This window comes from Arvicanthis niloticus, chromosome 7 (genome assembly GCF_011762505.2).
Source record: "Arvicanthis niloticus isolate mArvNil1 chromosome 7, mArvNil1.pat.X, whole genome shotgun sequence".
Classification (NCBI taxonomy): Eukaryota; Metazoa; Chordata; class Mammalia; order Rodentia; family Muridae; genus Arvicanthis; species Arvicanthis niloticus.
This window is the reverse complement of record NC_047664.1, coordinates 76,860,294-76,877,779: the sequence shown is the minus strand read 5'-3', so window position 1 is coordinate 76,877,779 and position 17,486 is coordinate 76,860,294.

Here is a 17,486-nt window from a genome sequence, read left to right as displayed (position 1 = left end):
CGTTTGATCATGTTGGCCCTTCTTGTCCTGGGAATACTTTTATTCCTGCCCATTTTGATAAAACTTGCCTTTAACAATGTCAATATGTTGGTGGCCAAAATACATGGCTTGAAACTTAAAATGGATCCCCAGACAGAGCCACTAGTTTAACAGGCTGGCAGTAAATGATGGGTAAGATTCTGCATAAGGCCTTATCAACCTAAGACATACATGCATTACTTTGCGTAATGCATTTTCAATGGTGGGTAAGGAAGGCATTCTTGTCAGAACAACCTAAGAGACACAATCTTGTTTATGCAATAAAAAGGGGAAGAGCTCTTGGTGCCACTTCAAGGATATTGGCAAGAATTTGACATTAGGCTAGGACAAGGAAATAGGTTCAAGATCTTGATCATCTTGATAAGGCCCTGAATACCATGGGACCTTGTTTGTGCCTTATTAGTTCTTAGACTATTTTGTTTATTCCTTAGAACTGACCACATTCCTTGCATGTACATAGAATGGTATAAAAACATACTGGAAAAAAATAAACCACTTCAGCACTCGCTAGAGTCTTACTATAGTAGGATCTAATTATCTTTTCATTCTTTAATTCTCACTTCTTCCCTCAAGACCCTGCTGACTGACTGAGCGGGCTTTGTCACTTTGTGCTGTCATTCTTGGGGTGTGGCGCTTACCTTCATGCCTCAGTGTGTCCTCTAGACTCCAGCTCCTAAATTCTAGGCTGCATGATGCATGTCTGGCTGTTAAAGTAGGGACAGAACTGTACATTTTATGACACTTCCCCATTGTACACCTGCTTATGTCTTATTGCCAGGGAAGCTGGGAAATGTAGTCTTTCTGTCAGAAAATTTTAGTACAGAAACTAAGGGGAGTAAACCTACTGGGGTCAGAAATTAATAGTCTGTGTCAAAGTAACAATGTCAATCAGGGTTCTCCATAGACTTAGGTCAAGTCTGAACTTTTTAGGGCTGGAAAATAAAACAAGACTTTTCTGTTATGATCCTGAGGCAAAATTACTTTTTCCAAAAGACCTCAGATTTTCCTCTCAAGACATTCAACCAATTTGATGAAACCATCTGTTTGAACTCATCCACTGAAGATGGTCTCCTTCAATTAGTGTCAACTGATTGCAGATGTTAATTGCATCTATAAAATATTTTAAGAGCAAGCTATTTTACTGTTTAAGCAACAAAAAGTCAGGTTGACACTTAAAATTCATCATCACAGTAGTTCAAATTTTTAATTTGTTAATTTTTAAAGAGTTTGTTAAATCATTTTATGTGTACATCTGCGTACCTAAGTGTATGTGTACCTTGTGCATACCTGAATGTCTGTGTATCTTGTGCATGCAGCTGCCTATGGAGGCCAGAAGAGGGCATCAGATCCCCTGGAATTGGAGTAACAGGTAGTTGTGAGCAGCCAAATGTGGGTGCTGGGAACCAAACTCAGGTCCTCTGCAAGAGCAGTAAGTACTCTTAACTATAGAAATATTTCTACAGCACCCATTCAATTTTTTAAAAACACTGTGGCAAAAGAGTGCCTGTCTGTGGGCTGCATTTGACTTGCATCCTGCCTGTTTGTAATCTTTATCTATATGGCTGAGCAAGCAGGTTAACTCCTGATAGGCTTACAGTGTGAATATCCTATAACTCTATACTCTGCATGGAACCAGAATCTCAGGCACCATAACAGGAGCTCTGCAGCAAAGGCACAAAGTTCTGCCTCATTTCTGTGCCTGAGCACAAATACACAGTCCTGATTCTCTTTGGGTTTTGTTAGTTTTTTTTTTTTTTTAAATTTCTAACCACTTGCGGGTGGATTGGAGACCATCTAAAACAAACAAACAAACAAAAAAAAAACAACATCAACAACAAAAAAAAACCTTTTCTCTGTGATCCTTCTCTAAATTCTTTTCTTTGTAAAAGTCAAACTCCTGGTGCTATCTAATAATTTAGAGAATTGGTAGAAGGAAGGAGGAGATGATTAACTGGGGCCCACAAAAAAAACACAGCCTTTTCAACCTGTAATTACCAGTCATGCATGCACACTGTCCCACTCCACAGAGGAATGTGACTTCTATGCAGATGTCAGTCATCTTTCAAAGTTAGCCTTGAAACACCCTGAAAAAATGGAGACAGGGCCAGAGCTGTCTTGTCACAGATCTGCAAGCAGGCCTTATCACCTTTTCTCTTTCTGGTATCTGTTGTAATGGTCTTCCCTCAATGCAAAGCTTCATACATGATACCTTTTGTTGTAATACTGCACATGCTTACATGTTTTTTGAGTCAGTTTGAGCAGTTTAAGTACTAGATAAAGGACTAAAACAGGCCCATGTTCATTAGCTTTGATAAATAAAAAGCCCTACAATTAATTGGTTTTATACAACAACCATCATACAAAAACAAAAAACAAAAAACAAAGAGCAACAAACAATACATCTGTGTTAACTCCAGAATGCAAATGTGATTTGTGTTCTTCAAGTTCTGTTTCCTGTCATCTCATTTTCAAATGCAATTCATCTTTATTGTGATTTTTTGTCGCTACTGTACAGTCTATCAAGAATCATTGAGTTTTTAAATGTGTGTGTGTGTGTGTGTGTGTGTGTGTGTGTGTGTGTGTGTAAGCTTTCATGTATGTCTGTGTATCACACGTGTGCTGATGCTATGGAGCCAGAAGAGGATGTCAGATCCCCTGGAGCTGGAGTTATGGGTACTGGGAGTGGTGAGTACTGGGAATGGAACCCAGGTCCTCTGGTAGAGCAGCAAGCACTTCTAACTGATGAATCATCTTTCTAGTACCTCAGAGTCAACATCTCTAAGGAAACACCCAAACAGAAATTTGGCTCACATAATTGCAATCACCTGTCTGCTCTTTGGGAAAAAAATAACAAAATTTCACTGCATCCTTGAAAATGATAGAAATTATAGAATATTGATCCAATGGGCCTGATAACTGAATTTGTGAATGAATTTTTATCCAAATAAATTCATGGTTTGTTTGTTTTTATTTGTTTTTTGTTTGTTTTATTTATGTAAAAGCCATAGCTTTAACAAGAATAATACCCTGCAGTCTTAGTTTTTTTGTCAAAATTTACTTTATTTAGGGTTCTTAAACTCTTCAATCTCCTTTTCTAGCCCACCAACCAGAGGTAGAGGAGAAAGAAGGCAATAGGAAAAAGGGGTTCAGCTCTATTTAGTAGTTCCTTTGGGCGATTACACTCTTCTTTGTCAGGATATCAGCAGTTCAGTTCCATAGCAAACACCAAACTACTGTTAGATCAGTAGTGGCTGATCTAACAGAAACATCAACCTAATCACCAAGAGTCAGCAGAAGCAGCCAGAAGCAGCTGGAATACCACGAGAAGTTCCTTGGTGCATTTCTATCTATAAAGTGAAGACCAGAGAAGAGAAGACCAGAGAAGAAGCAAAGCATTGCACTATGTAGGAATGCAAGAGCATCCTCTCATTGATTGTGGGGTTCCATTTATATTCCTTCTAGACATCACACACCCTCTCAAGTGTCTGTTTTCAGCAAAACATCACATGCCCTCTGACAAGACAGCGTCCAGAAAAAAAAATCATGTGACACAACTGACTTGTTAAGAAACCAGAAATTTCCATCTCACTACTCATTGAAGATGGTGCCCTTATTTCTTTTTTCCTAGTGGCAACTGTGGCACAAATGTAAGCACATATTTTATGCCTAATTCTCTATTACCAACCCTCTCCCATTGTCTTCCTCTTAAAACAGATAAAATGCCCACTATATGGTTTCATATAGAATATTTTAAGAGCATGTATTGTCTTACATGTCTTGCTCTTTTCCTATGCCTCCTCAACATTTATAGTAAGCATTATCTTCCTTCATGACTTAAGAAAACACAGTGGCACCCTTGCCTGAGGTTAGGGCTAGCTATATAATTTGCTAAGCTTAGTGCAAAAGAAAAATGTGAGCTTCCTGCTGAAAAGACAGGAAAGGAGTGCAGTAAAAGATGCTACTGTAAGAGGGCAAATATTGTTTCATAAGAAACACATACACTTAAAAGTTGCCCAAATAATATTTTATGTAATAAATGGTCTATCAGTAATCTTAATGAGACATTACATGTCTTAGTTAGGATTTTATTGCTATGAAGAGATACCATGACTAGAACAACTCTGAAGGAAAACATTTAACTGGGCTGGCTTACAATTCAGAGATGTAGTCCATTATCATCATGTCCAGAAGCATGGCAGCATCCGGGCAGACATGGTACTGGAGAGGTATCTGAGAGTTCTACATCTAGATCTTCAGGCAGCAGGAACAGAGAGAGCGTGCCACTGGGCCTGGCTTGAAAATTTGAAACCTCAAAGCCCACCCCTAGTAGAACACTTCATCCAATAAGGTCACACCTACTCCAATAAGGCCACCTACTAATTCTTCCAAATAAATAATGCCACTCCATAAGAACTTATGGGGCCATTTTCATTCAAACCACCACAACTCATTTTTCTGAAATTTCATCAAAAATTATGCTTTCTATTTTCAATAGATATAAAATTCATATCATGCAATTTCTTCAGTAGATGTGACTGGAAGCCATGCTGGTCACTCTTGGCAAAGGCAAGATTAATTTTGGTAGTTTTTCATTTTAAAAAAAGCTTTCTGTTGGCCCTAGTGGTAGAGTATTTATAGACTGTGATACCACTGAGGTTGGTCACACACACACACACACACACACACACACACACACACACCCCGCTCTTCACTCTCTCCTCTTTGCTTCCTGACTCCCAATCTCCAGTTTCTTTATATTCTCTTCAACAATGAGAATAGGATCTGGAGCCCCATGCATGCCTGGTAAGCACTCTACCACTAACTACGTTTCTGAGCCCCTACTTCCAATTTCTGATAAATTAGTTCAAACTGAAACTTTAGTATTTCTATAGTTGTTGATTCTCATTGGAAAAATTTCTAGGTGGATTTAACTTTTTATTCAAATTCATTTTGTATCAGTGTGGGCTTAATTTTTTTGAAATTCACTTTTTATTGGATATTTTATTTACATTTCAGATGTTATCCCCTTTCCCCATTTCCCCCACACATACCCAGAAAACCCCTATCCAACCCCCCTCCTGTTTCTATGAGGATGTGCCCCCACCAACCCACCCTCCTCACCACCCTCAAATTCCCCCACACTGGGGCATCCAGCCTTCACAGGACCAAGGACCTCCTCTCCCACCTATGACCAACAAGGCCATCCTCCCCTACATGTGGGGAGCCAACAGAAGGTGGCTATCATCCTTGCAGCCATCTTGAGCCATATACCCTGATAAGAGACTTGATTACAATAGCCTACAACAGCTGAGCACACTCTGATAACATCTTGTTTTAGATACCCAGGACTTTTCTTGGGTGTGTGAGACTTAAAGGTGTGTGACGGTCCCTCCTTCAGTTTCTGTCCCACACTTGGGCTTAATTTTAAGTAAAAGTATATACAATGCCATTTTTATGTTTCTGCTAAAATGAAGAAATGTTTCTTTAAAATTATGGAGGTCACAAAGGAAGTGTAGAAACTTAAAATTAATAAAAAGCTCTGATTTTGGTTTTAAACTCAAACATTAACTTCCCCCCAGGGACACATCCTGGGAAGAGCACATTCCAAAGACTCAAAAAGACATTCCAGGAAGAAAGATCCAAGATAGGAGTTTATTAGCCCTTATCACAGTAAAACCTGGGTAAATAGAAGCTACTTAAGCTGACCTTCTTTGTTAGGTGCAAATTTAGGTTACTTAGCAACCAGGCATGGGAACGGAAACTAAGCTTGAGAACAGCTGTTAAAGTCAGCCCTTGTAGTTATTGATTAAGAGGTAAAACTGCCTTTATGAGCCCTGTGAATATGGTATAAATACTGCCCCCAAGTCTAATTTGGGGCTCTTTTGCCTACATACAAGGGAGCCCTGGTGCACCAGTATCAATAAACCTCATGTTATTACATCGAGTCCTGTCTGTGAGTTCTCTGGGGGAGCACGTCCCTTGGTTTTGGATACTTGGAATCCAACAGAAGCTGAAGTCGCCCTCATGATTTGCATATAATCTAAAAGGTCTGTTTATGTATTCTGCCATTACTTTGCAATTACAAAGAAAAAATTTAAGTTGTCTTCTTTGTAAACAGCTGGTTCTTCATATAAAGATAATGAACGCACTTGGGGCTGGAGAGAAAGCTCAACAGTTATGAGCACTTGCTGCTCTTGCAAAGGACTTGAGTTTGGCTCCCAGCACCCACATCAGGTGGCTAACCCACAGTTGCATGTAACTCCAGCAAATCCTTAACTCAAAGAAACAGAGAGTTGACAAATCTGCACCTTCTTTTCCACCTCAGTTCACCTCCTCAGAGGCAGGAGCCCCCGCCCTTATACCTTTACGTGTTACACATTAGAGATGTCAGACACATGGTATAACACGTACATTACTGCTCTTGTGTTTCACGTCAGGAACATGTAGACTTGAGAACTAGTACTCCTTTAGTCAGACACTGATGTGATTGAGATAGGTACTAAACCTATTGGAACTGCTTATCTGATCCAGGAGGAACTTCATTAGTGCTTCCTGTTCCCACTCCACAAAAGTGCCCTTGGGTAAACTTCCTGAATGTGGTAAGAGTTATCCTGGGTTTTCCTTCTCTTCAGAGACTATTGATAACTTCCCAGTTACCCTCTTTTGCTCCTTAAGAGAAGTTCTTTCCAAGATTCACGATAAAAATAGCTTTTTTTTTCCTTACCAAGAATTCCTTAAGGTGGTTTTGTAATATTATGTTGGACCAGCCTATGAAATACTGCTGATTAGGAAATCTAATTAGAACATGCACTGTGTGGAACAAAAGGGACAAAGGCAGAAATGAGGGGTTCTATCACAACTACTAGCTTTCCAGTAGACACACTGGAGAGCTGTCACTCTGACAAGTAACAAAGAGGATCTTTCTTGTTTTACTTGTTTGAATTTTATGGTTAAAAAAACACCCTCTGTGGAGCTGTGTGATAGGCCTGGCTACCCTAAGGCAGGTTAAATGGCTGTTTCCTCTGTAGACAGACAAGATCCTCAGGAGCCCTATCACACAGTGAGATCTCCATCTTCAAATACTTTAAAAATATCCCCACCCTCTGTGCATGGGTGAGTGCTCGTGTGTGTGTGTGTGTGTGTGTGTGTGTGTGTGTGTGAGAGAGAGAGAGAGAGAGAGAGAGAGAGAGAGAGAGAGAGAGAGACAGAGAGAGAGAGAGAGACAGAGAGAGAGAGAGAGAGAGAGAGAGAGAGAGAGAGAGAGAGAGAGACCCTCATTGCTTGTCACAGGGTATGCTAGGCTAGCTGACCAGTGGGTTTCTGGGGATTCTCATGTTTCCATTTCCCATCTTGCCCTAGGAGTGCTGGGATTACAGACAGCCTACCTCAGTTGCTTTTTGTGTGTTCTGGGTTCCCAAATCCAAATCCTCACACTTACAAGTGCTGTGCCCACTAAGCCGTCGACCTTAAATGCCTTTCTGATCTTAATATCAGAGTGGATTCTATGAATGCAAAAATTACGTATGGCAAGTCGTATGTTACTTATTCCTTCGGACACACCCTCAGACACTTCTGCTTCTAAGCAGTCACATCCTATGACAGACCTCGCAGGGGTTGCAATTCAGTGAGTGGGATGAAATTAATATGTATTTTAAAAAAAAAAATTCATGTCCTCCCTGGAAAAAAAAGAAAAAGAAAAGAAACAAAACCTAACCACTTGCCAATCTGAAGTTGTTCTCAGAGGGAAAAGTACTGCACCACGTTAACCCCTAATCATGGATAGAGGAAACTGTCTTGTCTGGTGTGCTTTGTAATTCTAGCACACAAAGAACAAGCCTGGAGGATAAACGTGCGAAGTTGTGCAATGCACTTGGAGAGAACAAGGTCATCAGAGACGCAGCTAAGTGACAGTACAGATGAGGCACTCAGGGTGACTTTGGTAAGCTGCAGTAGGCTGATAAATTAGTTTTTAAAAAGTCTTAGGTTCTGAGGATTCCTCCATCTGCCTGCCTTTTAGCATAATCTCACAGGACATTCCTAGCAGAAGGTGTCCTGTGGGAAGGGAACCATTCCCCCCTCTGCCTCTTCATCTCAATTGCTTTATGTTCCGGTTATATGATTACCCTAAAATCTACCTAAACTTTCTTGCATGTCTTCTTTTTTAAATGACATTTGTGTATGTATTTGTATGTGTATGCATGAGCTCACACAGTGTGTGGAGGCCAGAGGGACAACTTCCAGGAGATGGCTCTGTCGTCCCACCATGTGGGTCCTCAGGTCCTCAGGCTTGGGAGAAAGCACCTTCACCCTCTGAGCCATCTCGTGGACTTGCTTCCACACCTTAAAAGCAAAATCACAAAAGGAAACTGTACAGACAATTTCAGATGAAAAGGGAGAAAGATGAATTGGAGCTACAATCTGGTCACAAGTACGTGGGAAGGAGGGATGAAGCAGTGGCTAATCCTGATGAATTAAAACCCAATTTTTATAATCTCTCATGGTGGGACAGAGTTGCACTAAAACACTGTCCTCATAGCTGAGTCACAAGCCACATTCCTGCCCTCTTACTGGGTTACTTGATTTCTCCAGTGTGGGTTGTTTTTAAACCTCAAACATTGTATACAATCCACAGGGCAGAAAGGTCATGACTGGGGCCAGCAGGCCACTGGGAGCAGGTCTCCAGGTCAGGAGACCAAACATCTCAAAATGCTGACCTTTTTCAGTTTACTTTATATGAGAACAAATACTAAAGTTAGAGTCTTCAAGTTGAAGACCAATCACTGTTCTCTTCTACAGACACGTTTTAATGTTAACATTCTGGAGAGGTTTCTCTCAGTCGCCCATGAATGCTACATTCCTCTTACGAGAACCTGTTTTTTAAAAAACTGTGGGTGCTATTATGGGTCTACTGGCTCCTATTGACAAAATACTTCTTTTGACCGCTCAGTTTTGATTCCTTTCTCAAAATGATTTCAAGATTCTTAGTAGTCTAAACACCCAAACAATGACTGCTTTTTACACATCAATATAAACCACATTTAATCTTTTTTTAAGAATTAAATTTACATTTACTTATTTGGGGGAGGGGCACGTCACAGCTCATATGTGGACGGCAGAGGACAACTTGTGGAAGTGAGCTTTCTCCTTCCACCATGTGGGTCCTGGGACAAGGCCTGGGGCTCTGCTGCTTCTCCCTGCCCTAGCCCTGGGATTACAGATGCACTTGTCCATAGTGGGCTTCTTACATGGGCACTATAGATCCAACGCAGGTCTTCACACTTGTGTAGTGAGCATTTTACTGACTGAGCTGTTTTCTCAGCTCCCCCTCACCCTCCCGAAGGACTTCATAATTCAGTTCTTACTTAAATAACTAAATCTTGCTTTGTCTGAAATTGATACATGGCTTTCTAGGAGAAATTTGGTATTAGAGAAGAACAATGATGAAGTGTGTTACATGCATTATTTGTGGATCACTGTCATCTCCACCGTGGCCTGTCCATTTCTCAGAAAGAAGTTGAGGGGCTGGCAGGCTGCATCCTGCTGGGGCCAGGTTGACATCTGTGGTACTTGTTACCACCGAGGACATGCAGATGCAGATGTGCATAGTCTGTGCTGCAGCCTGAAGTCACATAGATGTCTGTATGCCATGCTGGTGCCAGCAGCCCTGAGGGCTCAGGAGCCTACAGTGCCTCCTGAGGCTATGGTGATGTCCGGCTCCATGCTGCCGCTGACCCCCGTGGCTAGGTCCATGATCCTGCTGTGGCTGGGATCTGTCTTGATAACTGTGGCCCGTGTTGCCACCAAAGGCCATGTGGATGTCTGTGGCCTGTGCTGCAGCCTGAAGCCACATAGCTGTCTGTGGACCTTGCTGCTGAAAGTCATATTGACATGAATGACCTGGGCTCTACCTGAGGCCATGTTGATATCTGTGGTCCCAGCAGCCTCCAAAACGCCATGTCTGGGTCCACGGTCCTGCTACAGCAAGCGACTGTGCTCTGTGCTGTCACTAGAAACTGTGTGGAGGCTCCATGCTTCTACTGAGTGTAAAAGAGCTATTTTTTTTGTTGTGATATTGGTGACTGCAGACACACACTGGGAGGAAAGAACATGGAAGGCTTTGTGACAACTCCTACACCCAACCAAACCTTCCCACCCCAAAGTAACAACCTAGACAGGAAGTCGCCAAGAAGAACTCTTAAAAAGTGTGACGGGGAAGCTGAAGTGTAGCTCTCCACAATGCTGGCTTCTGGTGGGGGAGCGGGAGGGGAAGGACTTAAGGGGCAGGCCAGTGGGAGTTAGACCATGCTCCGGGGAGTATATCAATAACACACAAGTTAGACTTTCTTTTCTTATTTTTTCTTTTTTGAGGTGGGGGGGGTCACAAGAAGGGGTGGATGGGGTGCGTGATGTGAAACTCCCAGAGAATCAATAAAAGCATTATGTGTATGTGTTGGGGGCGGGGAGAAGTCATGCTAATTAATGAATTTACCCAGCCATAGTGTTTGAGAGTAACATTTTCCTACACACAAACCAAACTGGATTTCTTTCTCCCCCTACACACACCCCCCTTTAAAAAAAAATTGTATTCTTCTCCCATATATTATGTCCTTCACTCCCTCATTCCCCAATCTACCCATCCCCACCAAACACCTGAGCAGAACAACTTAAAGAAGAAAGGGTGTGTGTGACACACACAGACACACAGACACACAGACACACACGCACATATATTTCTCCATGTTTCCAAGCTTTCAGTCCATGGTTAGCTCGCTTTCGAAGCCGGAAGCTCACACAACGTGTTAAGACTCACAAGACGCCCCCCTCCTCCTCTGAAGTTACAGAAGTGGCTAAAATAAATCAGGGGTCAGCATAAGAGGCTCCTTGGTACTATAGCTGCCTATAAATTGCCCCGGTGACTCACCAGCGACTTTTCAGGAATCATCTGTGCTATACAGTAGTGCAGCCTCAGTAGCATAGCTTCCCATGAGCCTCTGTGCTGCAAGTGAGACTCCTTGGTGGTACAGCCACCTATAAGCTACCCAAGGGACTTCCTGGTGATATAGCTGCCTTTGACTCAGTCACCTTTGCCCTAGTAAATAACCACAAGAGACTTATCATCTAGACTTGGACAAAGTAAATTCTTTGGTCTGTTGGTGTCCTCTCTCACTGGAAGAAAACACATTTCTTTATGTTGTTCTGTGGTCAGGCGCCTGAATGTGGACTGACAGACTCAAGGTCAGTAGCAGTGGACTGTCTCTAGCAGGTGAGAGGGATTGTGGTACAGCTATGGTCTTCCTGGGGTGGGAAGGCCTGCCATCTTACGGTGGCAGCAGTTGTGTGGTCTGGTGGATAAGACATGCTACTGGGGGTCGGAAGGATACTCCAGTTGCTAAAGTGCCTGCCTTGCAAGCATAAGGACCTGAGTTTTAGATGCAGAATCCATGTTAAAAAACAAAAGCTGGGTATGGTGTTGTGTGCCTGAAATTCCAGAGCTATTGGGGGTTGGGGAGAAAAGAAAAAGAATAAAAGCAGATTCCCAGGGCTCTCTGAGAAGCTAGCATAGATAGGCAAGCTGCAGGCTAGTTAGGGATCCTATCTCAAAAAACAGGATGGATGGCGCCTGGAGAATGGTACCCTAGATTGTCTTCTGACTGCTATATGCACGCACACACATGTGCCCGTGTGTGTATGTATGTGTGTGTGTGTGTGTGTGTGTGTGTGTGTGTGTGTGAGCACACAGTAAAAATCTTTGAAAAGACATGTGACTGATTTTGAGCTGTCTGCTCAGTGAGGCAAGAGATCTTGTGGGGTGAGAACTACTCCTCCAACAGTGTGAAAATGCAGCGATGTGCAGGGCAACTGGAGACCCCAAGCTGAACTCTAGATCTATTGGTTCCTGCTGGCGTTCAGAGCACTTGGGTATGGATGTTGGCACAGCCCTCCAAAGCACAGGGGCCATGGCAGTCAGTGGCTGCATGTGGAGAAGATAGAGTGATACAGGTGACGATTGTACCAGTCCTGGGTGAGGCAACTATTGCCCCTCCCTGCAGAATACATTGTGTGCATTTCTTTCCTGTAAGAAGGTGATTTGGGGTGCTGGTCTAGTCAGGATTTATATTCCTGCACAAAACATCCTGACTAAGAAGCAATTGGGGAGGAAAGGGTTTTTTCAGCTTACACTTCCATATTGCTGTTCGTCACCAAAGGAAGTCAGGGCAGGGACCTGGAGGCAGGAGCTGATGCAGAGGCCATTGAGGGATGCTACTTACTGGCTTGCTTCCCCTGGCTTGCTCATAGACCAGCCCAGGGATGGCAACACCCACAATGGGCTAGGCCCTCCTACCCTTGATCACTAATTGAGAAAATGCCTTACAGCTGGATCTCATGGAGGCATTTCCTCAAGGCAGGCTCCTTTTTCTGTGGTAACTCCAGCTTGTGTCAAGTTGACACACAAAGCTAGCCAGTACAGGTACGTTATGTTTTCATGTGAAGTGTTCCTGGAGGCTCATGTATTATTTAGTTATTTAGTCAGTTACTGGTTTTCTAAGATAGGATTCTGTGTAGCCCTGGCTATCTTGGAATTTACTCTGTAGACAAGGCTATCTTTGAACTCAGAGATCTGCCTGCCTTCGCTGGAATTAAGTAAACACACGGTCCCCAGCTGTTGGTGATGTCTTGAGAGGCTGTAGAACCTTTAAGTGATAGAGCCTCCTAGGCAGAGGCCAGGGATTGGGGCAGGCTTTGAGGCAGACCGTCAGGCTTGCTTCCTGTCTTTCCCGTTTTCTCATCTGCTATATGGTAAACAGGTGTCTGCTGTTGAGTGTTTCCACTATTACAGAGCCACCTGACACTTTGTCTTCCCCACCATGAAGACTTATCTCCCTTAAAATTGTGAGCCCAGGAAACCTCTCACAGAGATGAGAAAATAGAGGATGGCTCACCTGACACTTCACGCTTCACGTAACACCCATCAGGGAGTTTTGCTTTGGGGTGTCAGCTATAGGGATAGTCACATGCTTGGGCAAAATGAGCCTATAAAATGACAAGATTATTTGTCGACCCTAAGGTGCTAACGGCCAGAGGTAGCCAGTGAGGTCAGACAGCTCACGGAAACTGGCTGGATTGTAAAGGGTTAAAGGGGCGGATGATTCTGGTCTGAGCTGCTATGCCCAATACTGCTCTTTTGAAAGACAACAAATGCACACGGGGGCAGGTCTTTTCGTGTTGTATTGGACTCTGCTAATGTTTTGTAAGTATCCTCTTAGCTTCTGAATTCCAAGACCAAATTCACACTTCCTTAGGACAGCCATGGACCTTCAGAGAATCTGCTCAACCTCTGAGAAAAGATTTCATTATACAATGCTAGCCTCTAAGTGTCTTACAGATCTGGAGAGGCATTTGGAAGAACAGCAGTTAAAGGGTTTAAAAACAGCAGCACTCTGCCTGGATGTAAGGGACACCCTGATGCTGTAGGGCTGAGGAACTGAACATCCCACTGCTGGGTGCAGGTTACTTAATTACAGTTTTCAGCAAGGGAGGCTTCTGGGACCACCCACTCTACACAGAACCCAGGCTAACACTGCTGCTGTCTGCATGCAGAGCTAGACAGTACGTCTGTCTCTATTGCTGGAAACCTTGCACGCTCTGGTTGAAGGTTCTGGATAAATCCACCTGACACTGAAATGGAAGCTTCCTCACTGATGGCTGGCTTTCACAGTGCTGTAAGAGACCATGCTAATTGCTGAGGGTCCTGTCCAGCTGTGGACTGGCTCCCTGTATTAAAGCCAACAACAAGCCAGGCAAGACATGTGTGCCCCCCAGGAGCAATAGCGGCACAACTGTCTGGGCACAAACAACTACTTTCCAGGATTGACACTTCAAGCCAAAAAAAAAAAAAAAAAAAAAAAAAAAAAAAAAAAAAAAAATGCGTGTCTGAGGAAAGTCATAGGCTCAATGGGGGAGTTACTATTATTGTTTTGTTAATGGAATGTGTTGTGACTGTGGCCTTCTAAACACTATGTTTCTGGCCTTAGATTATCACTGCCGTTGACCTTGGTCAGGGTGGTGTGCTTATATAAAGATAAAGAGAGAGGGGATATGTTTCGGTGGATGTATGGTGAGGTGTGGGGAAGGAGGTGCCTCCGTGAGCCCATGCTGAGGCATCCCTTCCTTCTGAGGGACGCCACACATATAGTATAGAATAGAGTTTATTCAGGGCATGGGGAGGGGAGTTGAGAGGGTAGTAGAGGCAGAGAAAGGCAGAGAGAGAGAGAGAGAGAGAGAGAGAGAGAGAGAGAGAGAGAGAGAAGAAGAAGAAGAGGAAGAGGAAGAGGAAGAGGAAGAGGAAGAGGAAGAGGAAGAGGAAGAAGGAGGAGGAGGAGGAGGAGGGAGGGAGAGAAGAGAGGAGAGGAGAGAGGAGGGGAGGGGAGGGGAGGGGAGGGGAGGGGAGGGGAGGGGAGGGTAAGGGAGGGGAGGGGAGGAGAGGGGAGGGGAGGGGAAGGGAGAAGAGGAGAGGATTGCCATGAGCATCTGGAGAGCAGGGAAGGGGATGGGGGTAGGGAAGGGACAAGAGGACAGAGAGGGAGCAAGAACACAGGAGCAAGAGAGCAGAGGGGGCAAACAGCCCCTTTTATAGTGAGTCAGACATAGCTGGCTATTGTCAGGTAACTGTGGGGCGGCACTTAGACAAAATGCTAACAGAGGGTAGCAGATATTACAAAAAGTCATAACTACCCACATTGCCTAGAATAAATGACTGTTGCTGTGGTAGAGTAGTTCAATGCTGAGCCCTCAGAGGAAGAAAATAATTTACACCTTCTCACCTCTCCAAGGCTCAAGGAATATTGCGAATTGGAGGGGTAGAAAGAATGTCGAAGCAAAAAGTAATGGCATCGTGAAGCTTTACCCCGAGGGTGGTATGTCCTCACTGCCATCTTGAATCAAGCAACTGTATTCACCCACATAAGATCCTTATTAGATTAGACCTAGTAACATTCCCTCATGAAGGCCATCGGGGAGGTTTCCCAGGACTCAGGTTCATAAGGCCATCCCTTCCCAAGTTTATATAAAGGTTAAATAGTCACTTGTGGGAGGCAAACTTTTGTTTGTTTGAGACAGGGTTTCTCTGTGTAGCTCTGGCTGTCTTGGTACTCGCTACCAAGCTGGCTTTGGGCTCACCTGTCTCTGCCTCTTGAGTACAGGCGTGCGTCACCACATCTGGCCTGGAGGCAAACTCTTTTAGTAGTTACACATAAGCTGTCCAGGGGACTTTTCTATGGTGCAAATACCATGGGTAGGACTTGGAAACGGTATAGCTTCAAGCTGCCAAAGGGACTGGTGGTGTAGCTGTCACCTATGTGCCTACAAATATTACCCCAAATCAATGGTTCACTCAGTGAGATTTAGACATAATTTTTTTTTTAGTCTGTTGGTACTTTTTCTATCTGGGCTGAATACATCTTCCTAGGAGAAGTCCCATGATAGCGAGCCAGAAACATCATGGCGGCAGGGCATGCCAGAGGAACTTTACTCACTTTAGAGCAAGCAGGAAACAGAGAGTTGAGAAACTGTCAAGGGAAAGATAAACACTTCAAAGACTGCCCGTAGAGAGTTTCATCTTCAACTAGACCCCACCCATTAAAGGTCCATTTGAACAGCTAATGATTTAACCAATGGGTTAACTTATGAGCCAATCATCTCTTAAATAAAAAAAAAACAAACAACCCTGTATGTATGGATATATCTGTATATCACGCACATGCCTGATGTCTACAGCGGTCAGAAGATGGTGTTACATGCCCTGGAACTGGAGTTATAGACAACTGTGAACCATCATGTGGATGCTAGGAATTGAAGCTGGATCCTCTGGAAGAGCAACACGTGCTCTTAACTGCTGAGCCACCTATCCAGCTTTCCAACCATCACTTAAAAGAACCAATGGCTACAGCCAACCCTTCTAACACACAAACCTCTGGGAGATACTTGCCTATCCTACCCATAACAGACTGTAGTAATAATCACACACAGCACTAGAAATATAACACAAACACATTGTGCAGACAAGTAACTCATGGTCACTCTAAAGAAGATGTTAGTGTGCGGGATGAGTCACGGCCCAAAACAAAGGCTACCTTCAGCCCACTGCTGAAGAGGATGCAGTTCTTAGGTAGCTCAGCATCCTAACTTGACAGTGTTGCCGTTACATCCTAGGAGGTGAAGAATTTGCACATCGAGCTGTTTGTGAGTCATCCAGGTGAAGAATTAAAAAATCTGTATGATACTCGCCCTTTTGGGATATTTTCATAAACACAAAACAAGGTGTTGATTTTGGCCCCTTTTGATGTAGTATGGTTCTCAGGTGTGCTGTACTGTTCAGGCCCCATTCAACAACCACGATACTTTATACACACACACACACACACACACACACACACACACACACAGAGAGAGAGAGAAAGACACACACACACACCCATGCCTACTTTTTTCTTTTCTGAGAGAAGTTCTCATGTATCCCAATCTGGCCTTAAGCTTGTTATGTAGCCAAGGATGACCTCGAACTTCTGATCCTCCTGCCTCCATTTTTCCAAATTCTAGGATTACAGGCATTTACAACTATACCTGGTTGTATAGTGTTGGGGATCGAACTCAGGGACTCATGCATGTTAGGCAAGTGCTTTAGGACCTGAGCTACATCCTAGCCCTGTTCTGAGCCCTTCTCTATTCCCCCTTTCACCTTCACCTACAGGTGACATGCTTGGGCAAGGAAAAAGAAGAAGAAATAGAGATAGTGTGTAAGGGACAGCTAAGGGCAGGAGAGTAGAATCTGCAGCTCTCATAGACTGACAGGGTCCCACAGATGTACCCCACAGTCCAAATCCTCAGTTGAAATTAGGTGTAAGGCTTCATCCTAAAGCAACACACAACTTTCCTTTAGACTCATTATTTAAAATCATGTATGCTATTTGTATGGGAGTTAAGACCAAACTGCCATATGATTTACATCCATCTCCTATGCTGGGAAAGTTTTGTTCCTGAGGCCTAGTCCGAAAGACAGCACAGCAAATTCTAAATGATAAACAGTAAACCTCATTTATATGAACAGACAGAACAATCTTGGTTAAATGATGATTTAATTGGTGGTAAAGAAGAGGCAACAAAAGGATTCACAGAGGAACTTCGAGATGTAAGCACGCTTGCTTACAGCTTCCTCTAAGATTTAAATCTTCTGCTTTAAGGGAGGCTCATCAAGCACAAGATGCTAAGGGGGAGGTGAAGCAACTGGATGTTTTAAGGGGAGTTAGCAGATTCCATCCTGAAGGGAAGCTCATTAAACTCAGGAAAGAGACAATTCACTGGCTTCAGGAACTTCCTAGAACTGAGCAGTATCACTAGGCTCCTCTGAAATATATAACATACAAGACTGCTGAGAGACACTTGGACAAGCT